Raw genomic sequence first — 12,840 nt, 5'->3', positions numbered from 1 at the left:
ACCTCACTACTTCTTTTCTCTCAGTCAATAATACCTGCCTCCAAGGGTTATTTTGAGTTGGTGAAGTAAAATATTAGAAAGTGCCCAGCATGGTACTTGGCTTATAGGTTAGTCACATTTCTTTCCACATCCTAGTTTCCATTCCTTCCTGCCCCTCCTTTTAATTCTGAAGATGTTGGCCAATGGGAAGAACTCATCCCCCACATCCAAGCTTTTGGGAGATGGGTCTGAGGCTGGCCATAATTGTGCAACATTGGGAGATGTTGTGGTTAGTTTCTGTGCCATGATTAGTTTATTATCTTATCCTTAGTCCTCATGGTTGGTAGGAGACTAAAAATTGATGGAGAATCTAACCACTAACTTGTGGAAGGTGGGGAGGATGGCAGAGATATGACAAGGATTCCAGTATGGACTCCAACAGACGGTAGAGCAGAGAATACCAAGCAATGGAGCCAATGGGAGGCTGGGTCTGGGCCAGCACCCCAAACCCCCCAAGAAAACAGCTTAGTGTCAAGTGTAGCCGTAGAGAGCCGTGGCAGCAGTTTCCCCATGGGTCCATGAACTGGTGGAGTGATGCCATTCCAGCCCTTGGATTCATGCAGAGAACAGTTAGCTGGGCCCCAAGACCAAAGCAGAGTCAAGAACCTGATAGGAACAGGAACAGACTCCACCTATAGCCAGAGCCTTTCTGCCATTCCTGTTTTCCTCACTCAGTGAGTCATGGGATTGCCTACTTTCTACTTCTCAGCTTTTCCTGCTTTGTGGCTGAGATCAGCCACATGTGACATGATTCTAATTCTACCTAAGAGCATGGGGAGAGAATTTCCTATGGCTGGTCTCAAGTAGCTGTTCTATATAAGAGAGGCTGGACACAGCTAAATCAGTATTTCATGTAAACAGTATGTACAGTGTTAAGATCCTGGAAAAACTTGAGTCAAACCTAAGCTTTATTGTTTTCTTGTTACGGGACCTTTGGTGAGTGTCAAACTCTCCGAATCCCATAGCATCCTATGCTTCTTCCACTGGAGCACTTAGCACACTGCATTCTAACTGTATGGATACTTCATTTGGTTTCTCTGTTAGACTAAACACATCTTGAGAGAAATGCTGTGTCTATAGCAAATAGCACAGTCCCAGAACATGATAGGCATGGAAGATATAATTCAAATAAATGGACAGATTAGATGAGGTCAATTCCTATGCCTTTTATATTGTTTTTACTTCTGATAAAGTAACAATTGTGGTCTGGTATTAAATGACAATGGGGACTGCTCTTCATAGTAAGGATGTATAAAGCTGGCGCAGAGGAATCTGACACATATACTGAGTTCTTCATTGAGACAGGGGAAAAAGATGATAACAGCATGCTCTGAATTGTATAATTAGAAGTGGGAGGGATCTAGGGAATTAATTGGAGGTCTTCAGGGATTCGTCATTCTTTAGAGAGTCTCTTCTATTTATTTATGGAAATTTCGGGGACATTCCCTTAAGGAAGGTTTGATTTTCATAATACAATCCAAGGCAAGATTGGCATTGTTTTAAATACTGAAACTATATTTTAAATACTGGAACCATATAATTTATAGTGAGGTATGATGTCATCCTAGCCAAGTACAGCTACAATTCATGATATTTCTGGAACCTTGGCATATCCAGTAAGGTGCTTCCTCCTCACCGTTTATTATATGCAATCTCAGTCTCATAAAACAAAGAGCTAAAATTTTTTCACTTTTCATAGTAGGTTACCACTTGGATTCTAATGCAATGTATTGTGTAAACTACTAAGAGGAATTGGGTGTAATTTAACTTTGCAAACTAAAATTCAGATACAGCTAGTATCCTTATAAAAATGTGCGGGAGGGAATGGTATCAAGTCCCATTTTCAGTTTATCATTATGGTCTTAAAAGCTCATCTCTTAGAGTGGATCGACAGCAAATACTAATAGAGAGAAAGGGGAGATTTGGCATGCTCGATAGGGTTGGAATTATTTCTTGTGACCCTATAAAGGAGGGCTGGGAGCTGACCAAAAATAATGGAGAGAAGGGGCGAGGAGAACCTGTCTGCAAAGCTGACAAGCTCCTTTGCCTGCATGATACAATTTAAATACTTTCATTTTATGATTATTTTTTATTTTTAGCAGGCTTTGTTCAGTGCCCTAAAGCCTTATAATGGCTCCTTATTCTTGTTCAGCCAAAGGCACATGATTCTATTCTTGTCTCCCTCCTGGAGAAATTAAGGGAGCAAACACACTTTTTATCAAACAGCATGCCAGTTTTCAAAAGCACGTGCCATCCAGCAAACCTTGCTGAATAACAAAGACTTCTGTCGAACAGTTTGCACTGTCATTCTTTTGCTTCCATGCTGCACAGAATGCTCTGATTGAGGGCACAACAACTGGACACTGATGGTCACCTGAGAATGCTATTCAGTGTATGCAAATTCCCTTCCCAGTATTCTGAGTGAAGCCCGTTGGGAGGGCAGTACTGTGACAAAGCATATTTGAAAGAGGATGGTCAACCATGGATATTACCCTGCACATATGGCCACATAAGGCTGGAATATATAATGCTTTTTCCTGAAAAATAAGTTGGCAGACATATAGAATTTGCTGTTAATATTTGATGCAGGGAGGGGTTGCTAGCCAATCTGGAATGAGTGGGGAGTGATTCTGGGCACATGCTTTTGTTTTTTTTCACGGCTATTGTCCTGTCTGTAACCACTGCAGAACTGACATTCAGGAGATGTAGCGGTAGACTCAGCAGTAGCAGCCAGGGGAAGCTTGGCCCATTCTTCACTGACTGCATGGCAAACACTATTAAAGGCAGGGGAAGCCATTTGTTCATGAATATACATTTGATACATATAAATGCTTTGTGCCATGAATATTTATCTCTTTCATGGATTGCAGCTGTTGTGTATTGAAAACTATTAACAGGTTGGAAACCGTCCTTTAGAAATCTATGTCTGCCAAAAAAAACCCCAAAACAAAAAGAAATCTATGTCTGCCATTTGTGTGCAAAACCATGTCTGGAAATTTATGTTTTCCCCCTCCCTCTTTTGTGGGAAAGATAGAATACTACTGGGGCTTCAAATGAGGTTGATCCCTTAGTAGACAGAAAAGAGAATTTGGTAAAAATGGAAGACTGCTTTCGTTAGGGAGATATATATATATGTTTTCTAACTTAAATTGTTTATGTAATTTTACAACCAAGGCAGTTTTTTGTTTATCAGCTGGTATTCAGGTTTTGATGAATGTTCCATTGCTAACAGAGGTGAAAATACCAGATATTAAGTAGTGTACAATTGTGGGGGAAAGGAGTGTCACATGATTTCTACCACTAAAGATGGGATTCTTAGGCCTGTGGATACTCAGGGACTTTAAGGTGGGATGTATAGTTTTTCAGGCTCTGATGTTACACTCCCTCATGTGCTCTATAATCTAGCCACTCTTAACTCTTCTATGTTCCTCCAACAAACCAAGCTCTCTCATGCCTCAGGGCATTTGTTAATTCCATTCCCATTGTCTGAAATATTTTTCTCTCCAACAATTCTGGGCACCCCTCCACGTTCTTCTCTTAGCCTCTTTCTCTTCCAGAATCAGCTCAAACATTTGTATCTTATGATGTCTTCTATGACCTAACCACCTCTTTAGGCATCACTCTCATCCTTTGAACAGTCCTTAAATAGACCCTACCTTAAACAAAACAACATGTTACTTAAGTGAATAGACAAATGTATCACACATTAGGTATGAAGCTTTTTTAGTTATCTGGTACACTACCCAGGTATCACTAGGTTGTATCCTAGGAATGTGATCTGTGTCAATCTGTTTTGTTTAAAATGTGTTCAGGCACTTCCCTGGTGGTCCAGTGGTTAAGAATCCACCTTCTAGGACTTCCCTGGTGGTCCAGTGCTTAAGAATCCACCTTCCAGGGCTTACCTGGTGGTGCAGTGGTTAAGAATCTGCCTAAGAGTGCAGGGGACACGGGTTCGAGCCCTGGTCCAGGAAGATACCACATGCGTGGAGCTACTAAGCCCATGCACCACAACTACTGAGTCTGTGCTCTAGAGCCTGTGAGCCACAACTACTGAGCCCGTGGGCCACAAATACTGAAGCCCGCACGCCTAAAGCCCCAGCTCTGCAACAACAGAAGCCACCGCAATGAGAAGCCCGTGCACTGCAACGAAGAGCAGTGCCCACTCGCTTCAACTAGAGAAACCCTGCACACAGCAACGAAGACCCAATGCAGCCAAAAATAAATAAATTAATCAATTAAAGAAAAAAGAATCCGCCTTCCAATGCAGGGGACGTGGGTTTCATCCCTGGTCAGGGAACTAAGATCCCACATGCCGCGGGGCAACCAAGGCCATGCTCTGCAACTACTGAACCCAAGCACTCTAGAGCCTGTGTGCCACAACTAGAGAGAAGCCCGTGTGCCACAACCAAAGATCCCATATGCTGTAACGAAGATCCTGCGTGTCACAACTAAGACCCGACGCAGCCAAATTAATTTTAATTAATTAATATTAAAAAATAAAATGTGTTCAATGTTAACATACTGCTTGGGAAAACTCTTTTATTAACCAGTGGTTCCTATCTCTACATGTTCTGGGCTTATACACTTCCCATTACTCAGGCTGAAAATAAAGCCCTTTTGGAGAATTCATTTGTACTAGGTTAACTAATTCCATACTACTTTGGGGCTGATGAATTAAATTAGATCTAGGCTTACTTCTTTCCTCAGCTATTTGTATTTAGCCTTAAAATTTCTTCACTCACTTCCCCAGTCAAGGTTATCACTCTTGTCTGGATTTCATCCAAGGCCTTTGTCCTCTCTCTAACCATGGAGCTCACATTTGAATTAGGAATTTCAAGTTTGTTTGAGAAGAATTCTTAATGCCAGTCAATCAATTTTAATCTGTAAGATAAAAATTATTGTGTGCTTCTAATTAATATGAAGAGCTGCCAATAAGAGTTTTTAGACACTTCTATCTCTTTATGCATATAGGTCTAGATAAAGATGTATGAACATTGGTGTATCATAAATATATCTCTGTCTAGACTACAGATCTTTTCGTACATTTGCATGTTGTTTACATCTGTCTGTATCTATCATAAACATCATCATCACCACCATCTGTCTTAGTTCTCTCAGGCTGCTATAACAAAAATACCGTAAACTGGGTGGCTTATAAACAGCATTTATATCTCACAATTCTAGAGGCTGGGAAGTCCAAGATCATGATGCCAGCAGATTTGACATCTGATGAAGATCCAATTTTTGGTTTATAGACAACACTTTCTTGCTGTGTCCTTACATGGCAGGATAGGCAAGTGATCGCTCTGGGGCCTCTTTTATAAGGGCACTAATCCCATTCATGAAGGCAGAGCCCTCATACTCTAATTATTTCCCAAAGATCCCTCTTCCTAATATCATCACCTTGGGCATTAGATTTTTAACATATGAATTTTGGGGGGACACAAACATTCAATCTATAGCATAATCTCTTTCCCTATTCAGTTTATGTGTATAAACAGATCTCTTTATATATTTGAATAACTTATGACTACTTAAAATGTGCTCCAGTGGAAGGAAGATGAGCTCTTAGCATAAAGTGCAGTGTGCAGTGCTCGAGGGATACTCATTAAGTGTCTGTTGACAATGCCGGTGACGATGATAAAATGCAAATCAGTTAATTGGTTCTGCACCTGTTAGTAATCTCAGTGAAACTTTGCATTAGATATAGGTTAAAACAGCTGGAGGATTTTCTGTGCATAGGGATGCTCTTCTTATGGATAGGAATACCCATGTAGAGGGCTTTTATCTCTCAACTTCTCTCAGCTTGGAATGGAATAACAGAGTGAGACCAGTCCTGGTAAAAGCACAGCAGACAAGTGCGTCTGTGGTGACTGTGGGGTTGTCAGAAGCCACTATCTGCTCACACTCTTCCTTCACCTGCAAAAGTTAAACCCACAGTTTATCCTTTGGGCTAAGATATCCCTTCTATTTTCCCCCATTTGGGTATGCATAGGACATTGTGGAAACAGAGAGCAGGTTCTCTAACTCAGAGAAGGACACCTTTCACCTAATTCTTGAGGGACGTGTAGAAGTAAGTGGAATGGACTGGAGTGTTTGGGGAAAAGCTTTCTTCCTCTTGTATCAGCCAAGATAGGCCAAATTCAAAGTCCTGAAAGGGTGGCATGAGATTATAAATACCTAAAGAGAGGAACCCAGAGGAAGTGACAGCTGAGAGACAAACTTCACCCACTTTACAGTTTCCTCTTGGGCCACTCGGTGTACCCAGAGAAGCACTCTTCATCTTCATATTTCAGAGCTTTTCCCTTTGTTTCTCAAATATTTTGTATTGTTTTCTGTATTTAATTGCTGTAACAATTTTAGATGTTTATTGATGTTAATGGTGACGACAAGTATAAGTAGAAATTTAGTCCCTGGAGTACATATACTTCCCTTGCAGTGTATTTTCCATTACATTATTGAATACAACCAGTATAGTCTGGGGATACAGGAAAACCTACCAACTTGTTTGCCAGGTAGTAATACTATGAACAATAATGCCCATTTTATTTAAAAGTTCTGTCTTATGAGATTCAAACCAATTTTTCAAATCTGAGATCAATTTCACACACACACACACACACACACACAAATATATGGGTGTGCTGTGAGATTTTAAGAGGAAATTTATTCAAGAGAATGCTGTTATTTTACATCACCCACAGATTACATGTTGAAATATGTCCTATTTATTTAAAATGTCTTTCCTGCATGAAATAAGCCTGTTCCTGGTAAACACGTCTCCTGCCCCACCTACTTCAGGTTCTTGTCATTTTCCATCTCCTTTTTTTTTCCGTAGAATTTTGTGTTCTCAAAATTTAAAGAAGCCTGTGGCTTCAAATTTCTACAAGACCTCCAAAATGCTAACTGCACCCCAAATTCCTGTCTTTATTTTCTTTGCCTAAAAATAAAGAGAAAAACAAACAAAATACACACACATACACACACACCATAAACAAATTCCACAGGTTTCCACGGAAGGAAATAGCTAAAGAGGGAAAAGAGGAAAAAGTGGGGTGTGTGTTGGAATTAAGGCAGTCAATAAATAATATTCCTCTCTTCCCCGCCTGAGTTTGAAACCATCTAACAAATGGGAGTCAGGATAATCATCAAAATATCAGCTTTATTTGAGACAAAAGTCTGGATTGGAGAATGACTTACATATGTGACAAATGAACTTATTAATTCTATATACCAGAATGGGGTAGGTTTATCAATCTGTTCATAGGGCAGAGGTAGAAAAATCACTGTCTTCCTGACATGGTAAAAGTGACAGGAGTGGTATGTGCCCCTGTAAATTTTATAGCAACAAGAAGTACAGATAGCATCTTCCTGGGGGGAAAACTGGCTTCTAAAGAGTTAGAGGAGGGAGCTAAGTGGAGGATTCCCCGTTCCTTCTTTCAATTACCAATCACATAAAGAAAAGTAAGAGGGGGCATGAACAAAAGACAGGACTATTTCTCCAGCAGTAGTTCCTTCATAGGGAAATCTTAAGACAGGGAATAGGAAGAACCCCTCGTTTTGACATTTAAGGACTTCTGTTAGCCCCACTGTCTGAATTTAATTAGGCCACTTCGATTTTCTTTAAGCCTTTGGCAAGCTTCATGGTCACTCTGAACTATTCTTGGTTTGCTTATGCCTTTCAAAATTATCCTTAGTAGGGTTCTGAGGGCCTGGCTCTTGGGAAAGAGTACATTTTGTTCCAAATTTGTTTTTAGCTAAACCAGAATGGAGCCAGATCTGGGTGCTTTCAAAACAGAACCTCTATATTAGTCACCAAAATTAGAAGCAATAAAACCTATCAGATCATCTGCTGCTCTTCATGCCAAGCCCAGGGAAGATGGGCTGCTTATTCTCTTGAATTTAAACTGTTTATAAGAAGAGTAACTAAATCAAGTTTCCTCAGAAATAGATGCTGAGGGGCTCATTATGTGTCAGCACACACACATTCAGAAATGTATCCAGAGCACATGGAGAAGAATACACTCGAACAAAAGAAATCTGCACTGAGAAGACTCTTTTTTTCCCACTAGGTCAATTTAATTCCTTAATCAACTTCCTACCTAGCACTCAAATCATATCTAACTTTTTAATGTTCACTTTTATTTTGTTGAAATTATTCTCATCAGAATCATTATTTTCCATGTAAGATTTTCAATGGAAATGAATTCTTGCTCATCAAGTTTTTTATTCATATCAATTATAGCATCTACAATTGGAAATTTTGTTTTATGGACACTCTATCTACCAAGTCCATTTATTCTAAATCAAATTCTGCAGAGAGAAATTTTATTAAAAAGTTTTGCTTTTGTCAATTTTTAGTCAATAACCAACTTTACCATATGCAATTTTTGTTTTATTTTGTATGCTTATTTTTACCATTAATATTCATTATGAATTGGATAGAAGAAAATAGTTTGTATTTATTTCTTAGCAAATTTGTGAGAAAATACTAAGGAATTCACATGTTATTCCAGGATTACTGTATGGTACAGGATTGGACTACTCTATTGCTAACCCAACTCTACTGTATATTTTTCCATCACTTTGAGTATTGCATTTTAAAGTGCCTCTTCTTTTTTTTTTTTTTTTTTTTTTTGCGGTACGCGGGCCTCTCACTGTTGTGGCCTCTCCCATTGCGAAGCACAGGCTCTGGACCCGCAGGCTCACGGGCCCAGCTGCTCCGCGGCATGTGGGCTCTTCCCAGACCGGGGCACGAACCCATGTCCCCTGCATCGGCAGGCGGACTCTCAACCACTGCGCCACCAGGGAAGCCCTAAAGTGCTTCTTCTGATGGAGCAAAGAGCATATGGAAGGGCCAAATGTCTTGTTTTGCTCCATATTTATCAATATTTGGGAGAAAAGAAAGGTAGGAGTGTTAAAAAAAAACCTCTTTCTTCTCGTTTTCCCTTTAATCTTTGTTCTATTTTTCCTCTCTTCAGCCTTATCAAAATTTCTCTGACTTATCCTTTCTTCTGTCACTTTGTCTCTTGTTCAGTACTCTGTCTGCCTGCTGTTGGCTTTATCCTCTCTTTCTTGCATCTTCTAAACCTCACTCACTAGCTTAAATGCTCTCCTCTGAAGCATTTAGCTGAACCTCTATCGTCCTACCTCCATCTCTTACCAAGAGCTGCTTATCGGAGCACTTGATGTCATGATTACAAAGGCGCAGAGAAGAACCTCTTGCCCCTGCCACTTAGCATCCCACTTGGATCCTGTCACCATACCAAGAGAGGCTGTGAAACTGTTTTTTGTATGGCTTTCAATGCAGCACTGAAAATGACCCTCTTATCTGGGCTTGGTTTTATGGGGCAGAGAGATGGATGTTATGATCGCAGGAGGACCTTGCCAGATCAAGGAACTTGGAATCATCAGTTTAGACTTATTGGACACTCTCTGGGTGCTTGGGCCTGTATTAGATGATTTCACCCTTCATGCCCTGAGATACAGTTTCTGCCTTCTTCTCAGCTGTTTAAAATATTGTGGTACTGGGCTGTTTTCGCAAGCATTTGTTTTTGTTTCTGTTGTTATTTACTACTAACTGGGTTTTCATGTTTGTCTTATAGTTCAGTGGTTTTTAGAATAGTCAGAGTTGTATAACCATCACCAAAGTCTAATTTTAGAACATTTACAACCCCCCCAAAAGAAACCCCAACTCATGCTCATTAGCAATCTTTTCTCATTCCCCAACTGAGGAACTACGACTATTCAATTTTCTATCTCCATGGATTTGCCTACTCAGGATGTTTCAAATAAATGGAATTATACAATGTGTGGTCTTTTGTGACTGGTTTATTTCATTTAGCATGATATGTTCAACACTCATTCATTTTATAGCATATATCTGTACTTCATTTTTTTTTATTGCTAAGAAAAATTCTATTGCATGAATATGCCACATTTTGATTATCCATTCATCCGTTGATGGACATTTAGCTTTTTTCCCACTTTTTAGCCATTATAAATAATGCTGCTATGAACATTCATGAGTAGGTTTTTGTGTGGACATATGTTTTAATTTCTATTGGGTATCTATCTAGCATTGATATAGACAGTTATCTTAGGATAACTCCATAGCTACCATTTTGAGGAAGTTCCAAACTCTGTTTTCTAAAGTGCCTGCACTGTTTTCCATCTTCACGAGCAAAAGTATAAGGGTTCCAATTTCTCCCCATCCTCAACGTCACTTATCATCTGTCTTTTTAGCCATTCTAATGGGTATGAAATGGTTTTAATTTGTATTTTCCTAGTGATTAATGATGTAGAGCATCTGTCCATGTGATTATGTGCCATTTATATCTTGTTTGGAGAAATGTCTGTTCAAATTCTTTGCCCATTTTTAAATTGGGTTATATCTCAGCCAATTCAGACTGCTGTAACAAAAATACCATAGAGTGAATATAGTATAAATGATAAAAATTTATTTCTCACAGTTCTGGAGGCTGGGAAGTCCAAGATCAAGGTACTGGCAGATTTGGTGTCTGGTGAGGACCTGTTCCTGGTTCTTAGAAGGCTGTCTTCTGTGCATTGCATGGCGGAAGGGTGAGGGAACCCTCTGGGGTCTCTTTTATGAAGGCAGTAATTCCATTCATGAGGACTCTGCCCTCATGACTTAATCACCTCCCAAAGGCCCCACCTTCAAATACCACAACATTGGCATTAAGATTTAACATATGAATTTGGAGGAGAGGCACAGATATTCAGTCTATAGCAGATTGTCTTTCCATTATTGAGTTATTAAGAATTCTTTATATACTCTGTACATAAAACCTTTGTCATATGCACTTCCAAGTACTTTCTTTCATTCTGTTGTCTTTTCACACTCTGGATAGCATCCTTTTTAAGTCTGATGAGTTCAGTTTATCTATTTTCTTTTGGTGCTTGTGCTTTTCACGTCATATGGAAGAAACCATTGCCTAACCTAAGATCACAGAGACTCACTCCTATGTTTTCTTCTAGTTTGATAATGTTTTTATTTGGTGTAAGGTAAGAGTCCAACTTCATTCTTTTGACTGTGGGCATCCAGTTTTCCCAGCACCATTTGTTGAAAAGACTGTCCTTTGCCCACTGAATTGTCTTGGCACCCTTGCTGCAAGTGAATTGGGCATGAATATAAAGATTTTTTTCTGGACTGTCAATTCAGTTCCTTTGATCTATATGTCTAATCTTATGCCATCACCACATTGTCTTGATTACTGTAAATAAGTTTTGAAAATGAGAAGTGCAAGTCCTCTTTGTTTTTCTTTTTCAAGATTGTTTTGGCTATTCCGAGTCCCTTGAATTTTTGAATCATTTTGTCAATATTGCAAGAAAATCAGCTAAACTTTGAAAAGGATTGCATTGAGTTGGTAGATCAATTTGCCGAGCATTACATCTTAATAATGTTAAGTTTTCTCATCCATGAATGTAAGATGTTGTTCCATTTATTTAGATCTTTAATTTTTAAATGTTTTATACTTTTCAGTGTACAAGCATTGCACTTTAAAATTTTATTCCTATTTATATGTTTTGCTATTATTATAAGTGGGGTTGTTTTCTTAATTTCATTTTTGGATTATTTGTGGCTTGCGTATAGAGATACAATTAATTTTTATACTTTGAGCTTATATCCAGGTACAAAGTTGAACTTGATTATTAGTACTAATAGTTTATAATGAATTTCTTCGGATTTTCTATACGCAAGATGATGCCACTTGCAAATAGAAATAGTTTTACTTCTTCCTCAAGGTCAGCTGGAGGTGAGTGACTGGTACTTTCTTCTTTCCTATGTATTTCCTGGTCATGCACCCAGATTTGTGCATGCAAATGGCCTTTTAGATGCTCAGAAATATGTCAGACTCCTCTACTGCCATCTGCTTCTCTAGTAATTCCTTTTAAATTCCAGGTGAGGTCCATGTTTTCCATAACTGAAATCACAACCATAAGCAGTTGCTTCTAGAAGTTTGTTAGAACTTCTATGTTAGAAGTGCCTTTCCTCAGCTAACCTGAGCTCTGAGTCAAATCAAAGAGCTAACATACTCTGGAAATAGAGATTTTCTAGGTCTCTGCAATTTTGGACAGATTGACCGTTTTCTTGGATGACGGTTTTACTGGAATTCCACAAGTGGTCAGATTTCTCCATTGTCAGCAATGTTGTCAGCTTCTGGCTAGGGTGCACTGAGCTGGGGAGTGAAAAGGGATGGGAATAGTCCTAAGTTAGATTGTCAAATAACCCATTGTCTCACTGAGGTTCAGTAATTTTTTTTTTCATAGATGATTTTTAGTTTACTCTTTGGTTAATTTTCAGGGTTAGAAAATGGTTGATTTTAGGTGTTTTGCCTGTATTTTCATTGTTTTAGAGGAACAGCAAGTTCACTAAGGTCTTCATTTCACCATTCCAGAAATCCACCTCCCTGAGAAGATTTTTAAAAAAATGAAAATCAGGTACTACATATAAATATGAACACATTAAAGATTTTGTTTAACTCATAGTGAGAGAAACAGGCAGATGTTGTAACTGATCCAAAAATGAATCCAATGAATAGATAAATTTGTAGATTAAAGATATTGAAATAAATGTATAAATGGAGGTGAAATTGATTTTTCTGAAGAGTGGGGAGGGCTGCCCCTCCACTGGACAGAATTCATTTGCATGTGTACAGACAAAAATCATTTTGTGTTGCTATCAGTTACTTAGAACTCATAAAGTTGTAAAATAGCTCCCATTGAATCAGAATCTGATAAGGATAAAAAGGGTATTTATAGAAATGTGTAGTTTTCCAT

The sequence above is a fragment of the Orcinus orca genome, chromosome 11 (assembly GCF_937001465.1).
Source record: "Orcinus orca chromosome 11, mOrcOrc1.1, whole genome shotgun sequence".
Lineage (NCBI taxonomy): Eukaryota > Metazoa > Chordata > Mammalia > Artiodactyla > Delphinidae > Orcinus > Orcinus orca.
This window is presented reverse-complemented; position numbering follows the sequence as displayed.